The sequence below is a fragment of the Lonchura striata genome, chromosome 2 (genome assembly GCF_050655825.1).
Source record: "Lonchura striata isolate lonStrDom1 chromosome 2, ASM5065582v1, whole genome shotgun sequence".
Taxonomy (NCBI): Eukaryota; Metazoa; Chordata; class Aves; order Passeriformes; family Estrildidae; genus Lonchura; species Lonchura striata.
The window spans coordinates 27,953,942-27,971,488 of record NC_140704.1 but is presented as its reverse complement, the minus strand read 5'-3'; positions in this window follow the sequence as shown (position 1 = coordinate 27,971,488).

Sequence of the window (17,547 nt, the reverse complement as noted above, 5' to 3'; positions counted from 1 at the left end):
AAACCCTTTTTGAATGCTGGAAAGGAAGGGGAAGGATCTAAGACATGTAGGAGCTTCACTACTTCAGCTGCAGGACTTACTGTTTGCATATGCTAAGAGATGTTTCTTTATATGCATTTCATTTCACAATTCTCCCTCTATGAATTTTAATGTTTTGGCTTTTTATTTTTAAATTTTGCATTAGATAAATTCTAAAAGATGGATGCGATAATGAGATGTGCAGGTCCAGATCTGAGTTGAAATTGTTACTGCACAAAACCTGATTTGAATGGAGCTGCACAGGAACCTTTTTGAATCAATTCTTCATAAAATAATAGTACCTACAAAACATCTATTCTAATAACAGACCTTACCCTTTGAGGCACAATATTTTGTTTTAGGTCAACAAGTAATTAATCCCATTCAGTGATCTATCTTTCAGTCATGAAGTACTTTTACCTGAAAGCTTGTTTTTATAGTAATTTTCGTATAATAGTTTTTTTCAACTTCTTGAAGGTGTCTATCTTTAAAATAAAGATATGGATAAGGTCTGCACAACCTTAAACAACTGCATTACCAGGTGAAATTTGACGTAACACGCCTGAGAGGTTTACCTTCTCTTCACCATAGTACAGGCTTAGCCAAATGGGTATTTTGGCATATCTGAATACAAGAATCAGAATATAGAAAATCTTGGTATAAAGAAACAGTGCCTGGGATTTGTAATTCCCACAATGTCTCCTCTAATTGCATTTTTACCCCAACTGATTTGCCTGCAATTAACAGTTCTGCCTCCCCACTCTTTGACACTGACTTAATTCCTCAAGAAGACAGATTGTTGCAAAAATTGCCCTTGGTGAGGGTTAAAGACCCAAGTGCCCTCAAAAACGGGTGGGGAGAATTCCTTCCTCTGATTTTTTAGTAGAGTAATAATACATTTATGCCCATATCTTTACAGAAATGAAGGCCAGGGAATTCCCTGGTGGGGAGCCTTTATCAGACAAACACTATCATTTTCCCCCAGACTCCTCATCTCAGACCTGCATGGTTAACATCCCTTAGTCATTTAGTACATCCTCATTTACATGGAACACAATGAATTACATTGACTCCAAGGTCTTAACTATTCAAGAGTAAAACTAGGCAAAGTCATGTATATTGTGGAGTTTGGCTGGCAAAGACTGCTTTAGTAAAATAGCTTTGGTTGTAGCAGATTAACAAAATTCAGCTTTCTACAACCCTTACTACACTGTGTTGATGCCAGGTGCAATTAGTCCATAACAAAAAGGCACAACTGCCAAAAAAGAAAATTTAATAGCTGAGCCACAAGCAGCTTCATTCCCCTTTCTTCAAATGCAGTAGAAATCATATAGCAAAGACAAGTTAATTTCCTCCTACAGTGAGTTATTGTGGACAGCATGCTGCAATGCATGTGATAATAGAGTGTTTAGAGAGCTGTTATGAAAACAACAACAAAATCTAAATACATTCCTTGACCAAGGAACCATTAGATATTTCAGTCTTTCCTTTCCTTTGTCTCAGTCAAGAAATTTCTATTCAACACAAGAAAAGACAAATGTAACACCTCATTGTGTTCTGCATCTGATAATCAGGATAAAACCCATACCATGGTCTCAGCTTGAAACCATAATGGAAGAGATCCTCCAAGCCTTTCTAGTCCAGTTTGAAGTTTACCTTTAACCACAGTTCCTAAATTTAACCTTCTGCTCCACCTCAGACAACAACCTGTGGTTGGGGATTGTTGTTTAAGAAGAAAACACAAAATCTTTCCATCTCCAACATAGAACAAGACAGAGTTTGTAGAAGGTGAGCACAGAACAACCTTTTAGGAGTTCACAACAGGGCAGGTACAAAATCCAAACAGGATCATAGGCAAATAACAAAATCCCCTGTTGGCAAGAACAGGTCCCTAAAAATGGAGTGGCCTCACCTGTCTCTGTTTCAACCATAAGAGCAAGTTGCTAAATACATAACTCAATTCCACAGTTTCCCTCTCATCTAAAACTTCATCCTCTATCTCTCCATGCATCTGCTGTTGCTTTACTTGGAATACTTAGTTCTGCATTAAAAAAATAATAAAAAGCAGTTTTGATAAGTGATCTCAAAGCCTATGCTATTTCTGTAGCAAGCAGGGATCAGGCAAGATTCAGGATTAATAACTAACCAGATCAGACAGGGTGGGAGCCAATCCTCCCTCCGACTCTGCAGCAGGCCAAAGACAGGAGGTACTTTTAAATGAGGTTGGCAGCACCTACTACAGCAGGGTGGGGAAAACAGAATGGCTCCCTGCATGCCACCTTTAAAAGCAAACTCCCCAGGGTAAGCATACAGACAAGGAGCCTCTTTCAGATTTGCATGGCTCCTGATTTTGTTCCCAGGAGAGCCTGCTCCTCCCAACCAGATCCATGTGCCTGCAGTGCCATGGGCTCCCTCTCTCACCAGCACTGAGGTGCTGGCAGTGTACATGGACACCTCGCAGATACACCTGGATTGCATTCCTCAGCAATTCCCATCACACTGTAATGAAGGGTATTGACTGTAACTCCTTATCACAGCATTAAGATCAGAAAATAAATTGCCCAGGAAAGAGCTAATTATCTTGCCAGGCCCAGAAAGCACTTGCAGACAACAGGAGAGAGGAAAGCCCCTGTCTCCAGCTGAGATCTCAGGACACAGAAGTTCTGTTGCAATGCCTTTTTCCTCCCATACCAGGCTGAAAATCCAGCCTACACTCATTGACAGCCTGTCAGTTCAGGGCCACCATGCCATGCAAGGATGCTGCTGAGGCGTTCAGGGAAGCACTCGTCCTCACAGCCTTACAGCCCATGTTCCCACATGCCAGAACTGTCCCAAGTGTTGTCCTGCCACAGCTGGTAAAAGGGGGAATGCAGCAGGGCACCCATCTGACAGTGACCTCAGTGTTGGAATTGGAGGGGAAGCAGAGCCTGGGTGGGTCACTTGGTTCCAGCCCACACCAGGAAAAGTGTCAGAGATTAACTGATCCAGAAAAAAATGGCAAACTCAGCGATACTCCCAGATACAGCCAATTCATTAGGCTGAGGTAGAACCACCACTTCCTTGTCTAAGAAAGCCATTTACTGCCACTGTCTTACCATCTCTGGCAGGCTCAGCATCTGAAATGACAAACTTTTTCTACCTTCTTCCACAGAGAGGAAAATGACCTTCCACAGCCTGATGGCCTGTTGGTGGTGCTCTTACAAACAAGGGTCAACCTGTGAACTCACAGTGCTACATGGTATATATCTGGAATAAAGCAGTCACTCTTCACCAGAAATTCGCTGCCTAATTTACAGAGCACATGCGGGACTGTGGGGGAAACCCAACATGTCTATATTTACACATGCATGAGGAACCACTCGGAGATCAGCTCTGCCTGCAGAGAGAGGGAAACAGAGGTGGCCAATCTCCAGAGGAGCAGTCCTCAGCTGGAAAAGCTTCCTGGAGAGACAGGGTTTCAGGGACCTCCTAGAGCCAGGCTGCTTTGGGAGCTGGATCATCCCCAGTGTCCTGGCTGGGCTGAGGCAGAGTTGTTTTCCTTTGCAGTGTCTGTTATGGGGCTATGTTTTGGTTTTGTACTGAGCACAGAGATGGTAATACAGAGGGTTTTTTGTTATTGCTGAGTCAAGGCCTTTTCTTCTTGTCCAACTACCATGCGGGCATGAGAGGTTGGGAGGAGATACAGCCGGGAGAGCTGACCCAAAGTGACCAAAGGGATTTTCCACACCATGTGACTTCGTGTTCAGCATATAAATTAAGGGGAAGAAGGAGCAAAGGGGGATGTTTGAAGTGATGGCATTTGTCTTCCCAAGTAACCACTATGTGTGATGGGGCCCTGCTCTCCTAGAGATGGCTGACACCTCCTTGCCCATGGGAAGCAGTGAATTGATTCATTCTTTTGCTTTGCTTGTGTGTGTGGGTTTTGATTTCCCTATCAAACTATCTTTTTCTCAACCCAGGAGTGCTCCATCTTTTACCCTTCCAATTCTCTCCCAGCTGTACTTTTGGGGCAGTGAGTGAGCACCCTGTGGGGTTTGGTGGCTGACGGGGATTAAACAATGACACACAGCCTCAGCCTACAGCAGTGGAGATGCTCCACCAATTGATAGTTACTGTCTGGCCAAGGCCACCAAGGCTGCCCATGACCTTGGGGTCATGCAAAACTGAAACTCTGCAGCTTCTCCCCATCTCACCCCTGCAGCCAGGCAGTCGAAAGAGGCTGAAGAGTGGAAAAATAATATTTTCTTAAATCAAGGGTATTCCCATAAGTTTGGTACACTGGAAAGTGAAGGTCAGAACAGGTCTGTAGTGAAAATCTATAAAGAAGGTAAGTTTAAAAGCACCAGAAAAGGTGACTTTTTCATTTTCTATCCAACACCATATTTCCCCTCCACATAGTCATGCTTCTGCAAGATCAAAAGCAGAAATGTCACAGTGCCATCAGACCACTATATTACCTCTTATAGCGCCTTTTCATTTCAACATCTTTCACTTTCTGTCTCTGAAAATCTTTTTCTCTTTCTCTGAAAATTCATGTTTTACTGCCTCAAGAGTACTATATCCTTCAGTTGCAAAAGTATTAGGAATCTGAAAATAAAACCCATAAAACAGCAAGGACCCAAAATTACACAGCCACTCCAAAACAAAATTCATACAACTTGCTTTACACTTCCATTACGAATATACCTGAATAGTTCAAAACATAATTAGATGTTGAAAAGGATAAAAAAAAAGATTTTGTTATGTTGTACTTGTCAGATTAATAAATGAAGTATTTTTAGTTAAAATTAGGTCTGTTTTAACTTGACAAATACAGTTAGTTTCAGGATTTCTCAATTCATTCTAGTGAACATCAATGCAGTCAAATATTTTCTGTTAAGGATAAAAAATGTAAGAGCTTCACAAGGGCTCTTTTTATCAGGAAAGGATACTGAAGTGATAAATTTCTGGATTTTTTGCTTTATGAAGAATCTGGAAACCAATACACATATTATCACAATACTGAGCCTTTTACAGGGACTGTAAAATAGCTCAGATTAAAAACCACAGACAAGATTAAAGCCTACATCACTACTACAGTTAGTAAATTACCTGCCCCAGGCTGACAATCCTTTATAAAATCCATGACCTCCTTGGAGGTTTTAGATTGGACCAACAGGACACTAGATAGCCATCTAGTATTAACATTAAAACTTTAAAGGGAACAAAGAAAACAACCTAAATTATCATCCTTTTTATATGCAAACCATGGTAAACTGGGAGATAGCAAAACCATCCCAGTCTGAATTGTTTTTCTTCTTTGAATGCTGGCTTCATTTCCTTGCTGCTCAGTACAGTATGTTCCATCTTCCACCTTTTTTTTTTTTTTTAGAAGACACATAGGAACTTCAGAAAAACAGCACATGCTCACAGAGAAATTAAATCTCAAAGGACTGGCAGATACTTGTGATTTCTGGGCAGCAATGGGGTTTTCTAACTACAAATTGTTCAGATGTTGTGGGCTTGACAGAATCTATTCCAAGCTTGTTGTTTCCCTGCTCTCTTTCACAGATTTAGAGGCTCTGATGAATGCTATGTGTACTAGCCCAGATGCTCTGTTCTAGCTATAAAACAGTTTTAGTCAGCTAACTGGATAAGAGAGCCTAAAATAGTGCAGCTCTTTATTCTTTATCAGCTTAACATTTTCCACTACACACCACCAGACTCTCAGAAGTACAAACCAGCCTGGTTATAATTGACATATGTATTCTGGGGTATTGTTTAATGTTGCCTTAGTATTGGATTGAAAGTAACTAGGATTTAACTCTTTGTTCTGTCATTCTAAATTGTGCCCAAATATCACAGTTAACCGAGCATTTAACCATTACAGCAATTACTTGCAAATTAACAGACTATTTGGAAGGATTTGACCTTTCTTTCTATTTTAGAAAAGACCTTTAGGGGATTTGTGCCTTGTGTCCTCAATCCAATTCTGTTTTCTAGACTCTCTCTAGACACTAGAGAGAGCCTTATTGTTTTGTTTATTGTTTTTATTATTTTTTTAATCTTTACTATGACCATTTCTCCAAAGCCCTAAGATCAGAAGTAGAGATCTAAAACTTCTCCAGTCCTTATCATTGCAGAATCAAGTATCAAATAGCATTTATTTTAAGACCAAAATCATTTTGACACGTTGAATCTCTCAAATCCCTAGTGGCACCATGCCTTTTGGCAAAGCTTGCAACACTAGTCATGCCAATAAAGCAGTTTGAATTGATCTGCCTTTTTGCCCAATCCCACTAAAACCATAGTAATTGGTTCAGACAAAGAGGCTCAGCTGTTTCAATGAGGGCTAAAGCTACTAGTCAATCTTGACAATGGCTTTTTTTCAAGCCTGGCAGAATGAAATGCAATGCAAATATTCCTATTCTTGTTACTGGTCTGGAACATTTACATCTTTCCAAGCTGTCTGATTTTTCATGCGTGTTCACATTCCAGGACATGTTGACCAGTTTCAACCAAATGTACCAGAAGGTGAAAAGTTCCACACATCTCAGAGAACAGAAAAGAAAACCTCATTATAATCCAGAAATCCTTATAGGAGGAATATGAACACCTCAAAACCAGAAAAAGATTCCCTCAAACTCAAACCACTTTAATCAGAAAATTCATTCAAAAACACAGTCTTTAAGAAGCCATTAAATAACAACCAGACCCTCTGTCTCATTGAACTATTTGACTTAGCAATACTGGAGTGGTTTTTCCTCCTTAAAGAATAGATTTTCCAGCTCTAGGAATGACTGGATACTGTTGTGCTGCTTGACTTCTTATAAAAGTAGCAACACCATGCACATTCACCTTGGGCACTCAGAAAACACTCCCTGCCAGAAGTGTTATATCAGAACCTGCTGTTTTGTGGCTCACTCAACACATCTGTCTAGATATGGCTGTCATTTTTATCAAAACCAAATATAAACACAAAAATAATTGCTCCCTACACAAGTTTCAAGTGTTATGTAAAGATGTGACACCTTCTTCAGGATTTTCATTATTTTGTATTATCACACAACAAACCACATCAACACCAGGGACATAAACATGCAGTACCAGGGACAAAACCTTGATAGCCCTTTAATATTGAAACAGTGACAGTATTTTGGCTACCATGTGTGATCCTTAAGAGAGCTTCAAATGCAGTTTGTTTTCACCAGTCCTTCCCAGTAGCAGTTTGATGTTTCAAGGAAATTATGAAATAAATTTTATTCTACATTTTGAAGTGAATAATTTGACTCTATGAAGAGCATTTAAGGAGATAACTAAGGGGAAATGCCAAAGTGGGGTTTTCTATCCAGCCATATCAGAATAGCTTTGTTATTAATCTTGTATATAAACAAGATTGGGGATATCTCTAATTGGAAATTCCCTCCTGCCCACCCTCTCTTCTTCTAGTAGAACTCTTCTAATCCACTTGGGAGCAGCAAACAGAAAAGCATCAAACTGATAAAGTTTTCCTGCCCATCATTCTTTTTTCCTTTTGCTGACCCAGCACCTCTCACACTCAAGTCTTTTGCCTGCAATGTAAATGAGCCATTAATTTGATCCAATATAGCATCCTGAAGAAATATCCCTTTCCCTTGCTGAATTCTAATCCTATGGGACTTATTCTGCAGTTCTGTAGTAATCTCTTCCAGGATAGACAATCCACATCTAAAAGAAATATTACAAAACAATAAATCACTTAAAAACAAATTAATTTGTCAGTTTATGTGACATCCTAGAAAGAAACAAGAGAGCTATGCATTCAGAAGAGGTACGAAAAATTCTTCACTTTTGCAAGCTGTTTTGAATCTATTCTAAACACAGGGAAAAGAATCTTCCAGTTCCCCCTTATTTGGAGCTGCTCTGTAATGTTTTTCTTACAGAAACCTCTGAAGCATTGCAGACTCCAGGAATTCTGCAGGTGTGTTTAACTGCAGCACTGCACATTTCTAAGTATAGAAGTACATTTGGTTATGCTACCAAAATCTTTTCTCCCTGTGTCTGCACCAATAAGATTCAACAGATTTTTTGCAACTGAAGAGTTTCTAATGTAGCTCAGATCTCTTAAAAGGGGCAGGCATACGGATTTCCCCTGGCAAAGCTCCTGATGACGAGCAAGTCTTACCGCAAGCAGACAGGAAGGCGTGCTCATTTCCCTTACTCTGACTGCAAGGTGCAGCACATGGCACTGCCTGGGTTCTGCTCCCATCTGCAACTCAAGTATCCACTAACTGTGACAAGCCAGCTGTAATATAAGATAATGCTTTTGTAAGAGTATGTCTAAAGGTCCCCCAAACTGCAGCGAAGTAAAATTCTGCATTGAAAGAAAGGCAGCTTCACCATAAAGAGCTATAAATCTCTTTTGATATAATATGGAAAAGGCAAGTAGTTGTGTTGTATTCACAAATACTTATATTCCAGTCAGATACATTATATTCCTGACAGTAAAAGTAGTCTAAAAGCTGACTGTTGTTAGGGTCATAAATAGCAGTCAAACATTGATACCATGCTCCAGTAGTCTCTTGTTTTCTGGCATACATCCTAACTAGCTGACCTGAACAAAAAAGGAAAGCTAAACCAAACCAACAGCAAAAGAAAAGGCAAAAAATATTACATATCCCCTACAAAAAACTTGATTTCAGATTAACAACTTTGAAAAAGTTTGTCTAGCCTCTCTCAAAACCCTTAGCAGAAGTTCCTGAGTTACTGCTGATGTGCAAAAAGCACTCTCCCTGTGCAAAGGAGTCCTGTACTATCAGGATTCAGTGGGGCCATGCAAAGATCAGTCAATCTTTCTGTAGTTTTAAGCATTTTTCCTCAGATTTGTCAAAAACCTGTATGCAGTTACACATGGTTTCATATTTTCTATTTGCCTTGTTCTTATAGGCAGGGGGACACAGGAAGACAGAAAAATCCATTCCTGAAAGGGCATTTCTTGTGAAATTCTCACCCTCTAGAAGAACGCTTCTCTTAGATGAACATAAAATATTCTGTAAGAGAAAAGGGGAACCTGTTGAAAATCCTCATCTCAATACCTGCAGGATGGGCAGGTAGAAGAACAAAATCACTAGGCCTAGGGAATATAAAACAATGCCCAGAATCTGAACTTCTGCTTCCCATGTGAAAGGCAGTCAGGTTCCCGTTTGTTAAGAACATACTCAGTAAAAAATATAAGAAAAGGAGGGGGTGGAGGAAAGGGGGGGGGGGGGGGGTGCTGAAAATAGGAAGCCAGGCTTCAGCTACCCACTTGACAGTAGCTGCAAGAGCCAAAGAATTATGTCTTTGTGAAGAACAGACTTAGGTCCATTGTAAGGTTTTTTGGCCTTCTTCATAGCATCAACACAATATGCTTTGATACCAAAGCACAAGGGAATCTGAGATTTATTGCAGTTAGGGCATATAATGCATTGTAAATAGAATTAGTGGTGGCACTAATGGGTCTGTCCTCCATCATCTGCTTAAGAACAATAAGACCAAAAGGAAAAAACAAGAGGACTAGTTCAGAATTGGAAATATATAACCAAAGCCCAGGATATAATGAGCCTTGGGAAGGTAGAAGAGACTTTTGCTTCTTCCTACAAGAGTCTTAACTTTATCTATTCTAAGAGCACTTAGGGACTTCCTCGCACTACACTTCCAGTGCTTGAGATGTGCAAAGTCTGTTTGCATGTATTAGGTAAAGGCTGAAAATCAAATCTGTAAAGGAAACCTGAAGTAGTTTGAAAAATCATGTTATGGAAAGATATGCAGAGCATAGAGTAAGAAACAGGATTTATTCTCTTCCTCCATTGAAGCCTCATTTCTGTTTGTAACAGATGGCACATCAAGCATGTGCTGGGTGATCTTTACTAACATTTAACATTTTGGAAAGCAGCTTCCTTTAATCTGGCTGTTCAGGGATGTACATGTGACAGTTGTAGTGTGTAAATGCTGCAGGGCTGCATTTCTGGGCAGCTCCTTGCTTATAAAGAAAACACTCTCCTAGTGAGGAAGGGTTAGGAGGGAATTCAGAATGAGGGAGACAGGTGTGGAAGATAATACAGGTAGTTGTTTCAAAAGCTTTAGAAGAAAAGCCCCAACAACCCCACAGCCAATAAAGCAGAATAACACCTTGGAAAACTTGTATAAGGAAACTTATAGGGGCTTACAGGCTGCAAAACTCCTGTACAGGGAAGCTTTTGTAGTGAGGCTAAAGCCTTTGGTTAGAACAAAGAGAGACCCCTCCACTCTTCCAGAGGATTGTCTAATCATGGTAAAAAAGAAAATAAAAACAGTATGGAAAGCACTTTATAATGGAAAAAAGCACTGTTTCCTTATAATAACTAGAGAGGTTCTTACAAAGCAGGGGTATGAGTCTAAGGCAAGAAAAGTACAAACAGATACTTATCTTTCCTGTCCATGCTTGTCTTAGCAGATAGTGACCCTTTCTGAGCTCTCTGGTCTTAGAGGGAAGAAGGAAAGAAGACCAGGGGGAGCCCAGTACTACATAAAATGAAGCTGACGAGGGGGAGCAGCAGGAATTATGACACTCTAAAGTTGGACTGGATTAGATCAGCTAATATGAACCTGTCTCTTACTGCTTACAAGAGTGAAAACTTTGATGCTGTGCATCAGAAACATGCTTCAATTGCACAGCTTCATTAAAGCGAAGTGTTTGGTTAAACATCATTCTTCTAAATATTTTTATTTTAATTTTATGCATCTATTAATGAACTGTAAGATATAAAAGACAAAAGGTCTTACATTAAATTACAGTTTATTCCTTTCATTGGACATATTGCATTATGTAAAATGGTACATTTTGACGTTGGAATAGAAATTGCCACAAAGCCCTTCTGGGATCTGTTCTGATTTCCCAAGTATTTGTTCTATTTCTATACATGACTGATGGAATTGCATTGAAATAAAGGTTTCTTTGTTGCTATTGCTGCAAAAGGGAGAAGAATGGCAAGCAACAAATGAGCAATGCAACAAAAGCCTCTAAATTAGGCACTTCAAAGACTGTGGGATGGATTCCGATTACTTACTCCAGCACTGCAAAGGTATATAGATCAACAGGGCGACTCCATGAACTTATGCTAGGAATTTATACTTCCCCTACAGTCAGTAGAAATAAATGGATACCTCTGTAGAGTAATTCCAAAGCATATAATAGAGGTAGCTTTGGCTCAAAACTCAGCCATTTCATAGGAATCAGAGTAGCCTGTGATGTACATTAAATAATTAAAACACAGGCACACATCAAAACCTGGTGTACAGGTATGGAGCAACACCTATATTCTCCTGTTGATTTCCCAAAAAATAAAGCACAGACACTTATGAGAAAAGGTGCTACATCATTCTCTTGACTTGGTGTTATCACCACAAGAAACAGCTGACACAGCTGGAGGCTAATGACTTGTCCACACTGTCCACAGCTGAATACTTGTGAGGATGCCACAAAAATCAGACACAAGGGTACTCCTCATGGATGCACAGCACTGAGGGGTAGGTGTTTCAAAAGTACTATCACATTCCCACAACCCTCAGCCTGCAAGAGTGCATAGTCCAAGACAAGGTGTGGCATCCCAGCATCTCTCAGCTGCAACTTGAAAGAATAACCGTAAAACAGAGCTTGGAAATAAATCTGACAGATTGAAGCAAGCAGATCATGCCTAAGCTGTGGAAGTGTTTTCCTGGTGGCAATAACACCACCAAGAAGAGCATCTATGTCTGAGAGTTTCTGTGCTCCCAGGAGGACTGGCTGGCTGAACAGCAATAGCTGCTCTGCTGGGCACGCTGACCATTGACACAATTTAAAGAAACAGCTGGGTCTTGCAGTGTCAACAGGACTGATCCACTGCTACTGATTTCCCTGAGCCCCTCTGACCTTTCAGTGAGAAAACTAATGAGACACAGTTCCAGAAAACCCCATTTGAACACTCTCAGGGGGCTGCTGTTTTGATTTGTACCAGTGCTCCAGTACAAGAGGCATGATGAGACCTTTGTCTTCAGAAGCAAATTAAGGAGGCTTTTGCCCCACTCTTTCCTTTCCATCCTCCCAGGAGCAAGCATGAGACTGACATGGACGAAGAAACACAAGTGGCCCTGCCAGGGACAGAATAGGGGAGTGTGAAATCCTCATTCAAATACTGCTATTTTCAAGTGATTACGTGACAGGCACAAAAGGGAATCTCAGCACCGCTCACAACGAGCCCAAGAAACTTGGCAGGTTTCTCTGACACGTCTGGGAAGCAGCCTGCTGCCATAGTGATTCTGCTCCTCCCTCAAATGCTCTCTGCTGGGAAGGAAGGAAGGTTTGGAAATATAAACAGAGATCAGGGACCATTTGCAAGGGGATTTAACAAAAATCTTCTCTTTAGGCAGAAAAAACATGATTGCTTTCAGTGGGAAAAAAAGACATAAAGGAAGAAAAATATCAAAGTCTTGCAAAAACTTACAAGCTCTGTTTAAAACAGTATAGGAATAGTAAGTAAGTGCAGAATCGCTCTGTATTTGTTTCTGAAGGTCTATTTCTAAGGGTAGTTGGGGTGTGACCAGTATTTTCTTTTTCTCCTGAAAAGATGCCAGCTGCTGCTACCACGGGAACACCTCTGAGTAAAACAAGTGGGAGCATGTCAGGTGCCTGCTAGACTTTAATTCTAAGCCTCATGTAAACATTTTTGACTCATCTCCACAAAGGTGACAGTAAAATGCCTCAGAGTGGATGGTGCTTGCACTAGTGGAGATGCATCAGTGCTGACAGTGAAGAAAATGGATGTCTTGCAGCACGAATGCAAGACAACCATCTTTTAGATCCCCTTCTTAGTGTGAATCAAAGGGTGGTGGGTAAGATAGGGAAATCTGAAGAGGACCGGGAATAGTCAGACTGAGAACTCTGTTCCTTTCTGCTTTCATTGTAATATTTTTTGATTAATAATCTTTCAATTAAGTTAAGGCTATTCTTTGTATCGAGATACAAGGTTTGAAAAGCACCATTTTTATGTCATCGTGAAGTATCACCACTAATAAAATCTTCTACAGATGTCGTATTTCATTTCTATGTTAACAAAATCTTAATTGGAGGAAATATTTTAAATTTTTGACATTCTATGGAACCTTATGATAATTATCTTCATGCAAACACTTTAAAGGGGAAAGTCAAAGATCAGAAGCCAGTCACATGTCATCAAGAATGTCCTCTAGAGACTTAGTCTGCTAAGAGTCTTATCCTAATCCTTCCAAGGTATTCCTTAATGGTAACAAATCTGCACTGAACCCTCTACAGGAAACTCCTGTGCAGAATGTAATGCCTGCTCAAGTAGCTGTTTATTGCAGAAAAGGCAGAATTTTAAAGAAATTGCTTCTTTCACACACTGGGATTTTAGGAATAGCTCTGAGTATAATTCAACTTTGGATTTCAGATTTTTCTTTCGGTCAGGTTTCAAACTGGACTTTCCCAATACAGAATGAAATAATATTTAGCCTGTGACCTTTAGCCACAGAGACTCCTGGAACAGGCAGCCTAATATCAGTGGTGCACAGCAAGACTGAAGGACACAAGCTACACCACGTGTGCAGTTCTTGAGAAAGCTCCCCCACAGAATGAACAAAGGAATGAATTTTACTCTGGAACACCACATTTCAGATATATCTTTTGGAGGGGGGATTAATGTTTAAATTAATGTTCAGATAAGTCAATATGGGCTGTTTCCTTCCTGCTCTTACTGCATTGGTGAAATGTCATAGAAAGTCCCAAATGCTAAACAGTTTAACAGCTCTTTTCTCTGTGCCTTCTGTTTTTTTAATATACATTTTTAATTGAGCAAAGAGGACTAATGCAAATGAAATTAAATTATGACTATTAAATTGTGTCTCCTGGGGGAGATTTTCAGCATGGTTAGCAGGGAATTAGGTGAACTTCTCCTTTAGCATTAATGAAAGTTTTGCTCCCAGTTCCTCTGCAGAACAGTTCTAACAGCACCTGCTCCAGACAAACCCTTCAACTTGCAGTATGTTTGTGTGAATCAAGATTGGACCTTTTAAGGACTGTGACACACACATATTGCTCATTTACAACTGCAGAGATAGGCAGAGGCCCAGGGAGATTACAGAAATTTGGAAGTGTATTGTTAAAACAAGGAAGCCTGCATACAAGAACTGCAATTGAAGATAATCTCATAAAGCACAAACACGGAGCATGGCTCCTCTCTCCAAGAGGCTCTGGAACATATCCTGCTTCTCCAAGCTAGGGGATAGCAGAACACAAAATGACCCCCCCAGCAATGGTGGTGGTGGTTGTACTGATGAGCCCAGGCACATTAAAGGCCTCTGACACTGCCAAGCCACTCCCTGCATCACTCCCAGGTTACAGGGACATCACTACAGTGACAACATTCCTCAGTTCAAAAGAGTTTTCTCCTGTAAGACAGCTAGGAAAAGGTCATTGAGTTGTTCTCTTTGTTTGGACTTTTCTTCTGTTTGGTTGGTTTTGTACTACACACAATTCACTAGAGAAGAAAAGCAACTGCCAGAACTGCATTTTTTTTCCCTGGCTCCATAAATGATGAGCCCCTCAGAGAACAGTTTGGCTGGATGTTGGTTTTGCCCTTTTGACTCGCTTTCCCTTCTTTCATTTGGACAGAACTAGAAAATAGGGAAATGAGAAATTGACATTGATTTCCTTTCCTTCTTGACTTAAAAAGCCCCAGTTTTTTAGATATAATGGTCAAGCAAAACAATTTATGAAAACACACATGATCTTCAAACACTCCATGGAACTTATTTGCATTTCTGACAAGTCTTTTTACTACATGCTATCTAAACTTAGTTTAACTTTTAGTATTTAATAAGAGGAGCATCCAGAAGCATTTCAGAAAAAAATTGATTTTTTTCAAATCAACTGAAAATACCCATAGAAAGGACATTTTCTATCTTATAGAATTTCCTAGTCAAGTAACATTTTCTGCTTTTTGAATCTATCAAAAGGGGTGCTAAAAAGTAATCTTTTTTCACATCTATACCACTTATATGTAAGAAAATAAACCTACCTTTAAATTTTTTTTTTGTTTAAATTTGTATACTGCAAACACTAGTAACAGTTCAGAAACACATACCTACAACCAGGCAAAAACTGAAGCAATAGCTTGGTGTAACTTCACATACAATGCAGAAAGAATTGAATCTCAGAAGGAAAAAAAATAATTCTAGAACTTGGAACCTAAACACACAACCATAGGCATTCAGCTGTCTGCTTACTGGAAACTAGGAGCAAACAAATGCCCCTAACACATACTGGTTTTTACTGCTACCTTTTCATAAAGAATACATTCCTTCCAAAACCAGTAAGAAACAGAAACGAGCTGGCAAAAAGATGAAATCCCTTTACACACAGTGTTTATGTTGAAAACGCAGGCAATAAAGAGAATGTCAACTGCAGCAGCTCCAACCTTGTTTGTCACTAGATTAACTAGAGAGCCAGCAAGGACAATGACTCAACCATTCATGCCTATTAGGCTTGCTGTGAAAGGCTCCATTCATCCACCAGCTGGCACGGTGGAAAGATATCTAAAGATGTGAACAAGCACAAGGGACAGAGGTAGCCTGGCCCCGCTGCAATCTAAAACCAAAGCTGCAATTAATTATATATGGAATGCAGCCAGGCTCTCCTAGCATTGTAATCAAATGGGACCACACAGAGAAAAGAAAACCCTTTATCACATCACATGCACTCAGACAGGGTTCTCACAATAGGAGATTTTATTTTCCCCAATTCCTCACAGCACTATTCCTTTTGACAGGCTATAGTAAGTTTATATCTTAAAACTTCAAGTTTGCTGCTTCTGTTTTATTTCCAACAAAAGGTTTACATGCCTGTTTGTGCATTATTTTACCAGCAAAATCAGCCACATAACAGAATTTTTCTTTGTTTCATATATGCTTTTTGTCCTTACACCAATAGCAATAATTGTATAGTATTCCAGTGCTTATACCCTAGAGATATTTAAATCTACAGGAACAACACTCAAACAGCTTGTAGGTTATAATTCTAACCTGGGAAATTCCTGATAGTCTCAACCAGACACTGGCACAGCTCACAGAATTCATGATGCTGTAGGCATGTCTTAGATGAGACCAGCTTCAGCTTATTTCTTCTTAGTGTAATTCTCTGTGACTGCACAACCATTTTTCCTTTGGGAAAAAATTGTCTCAAAAAGCATGCCTCTAAACAAAATGAGGAAAAAAAGTGCCTATGGATAGCCACAATGATGGAATGCCATCAGCATCACCCATATCACAAAAGCAACACCATTCCCAAAATTTATCTGCTATGTGTAGTACTTAACTTATATCTTCCCATCACAATAATCATTAAACACTATTACTGTACTATTTTGAGTATGTAACCAAATTAGGACCGCAGTATATTCTCCCTGGCATACACATCAACAGTAAGATACTCTAGCTGAAGAATTTGCAACCAGATAAAAACACAGCCAACCAAAAGGAAAAAAAAGTCCATTTGACATTTCTTTTGCTTAAAAGTTGGGCACAAAGTGAGTTGATGGCAGAAACAGGAAGCAAATAAAGCTCATGCTAGGCAGTGATTTAACCCTACATGCATCCTCCTCTGTATTAATCCATCTGTAGTCATTATTTCTGTCATTTGCTTATTTTCTTGATTAATATAATTTCAATATACTTATTTAACCATGTAATTGCTATTCAGAGCACAATGGGAATCATCACTTAGAAATAAAATGAACTACTGTCTAGGCAGAATGAGGTATAAGTTATCTGAGGATGGGATATTAATTTAAGCTTATTTTTTACAGTGCAAACATGTCTTGTATTTCAAGGTGCAAAAATACTGAACAATAATTAAATTTGTTTTATGATTAATAAAAAGTGAAGGCAAAGACAGGTGTTTCAACAACACAGGTAGTGAAAGCCTGCATCTGCTTTGTTACAAATTACACAGAACCAATCCCAAAAACCTTTAAAAAGTAACACTGCAACAGCCGTTTCTTATTATGAAGATATGTTAATTCACTGTGCAAAAAAAAAAAAAATATGCCATCCTGTAAAAGGCTGAACCAGGCCCAGTTCAGTGCCTGCAGTGTTCCTCTTGTTTCACTGCCTGGTGTACTTCTTTTTGGCAGATGTTAATTTCATGAACTGTCACCATGTATTTTGACACAGAGGAAAAAGGGACAGATTCAATGTGCATTCATGGTCACAGATACTGCTAAAATATGCAGCGATCTAAATGCCCACATAATCCAGCATGTAATAGAGCACCAGTTAACATCAGCATCTCTCAAGAACACTGGGCTTTTCAGGAAGAAAACACATCTAAGTATTATTGTGGGGTTGATCACTTTTTTTCTGTTTAGTTGTTATTTTTGCTTTATTTATCATTGGTCATTCAGGGTATCCATAAGACCACAACACATCAAAAATTCAACTTGAAAAGGGGAAAAGGAAGTTTCAAAGACCAGGTCTGGCCACACCAGCATCCATCCATATGGA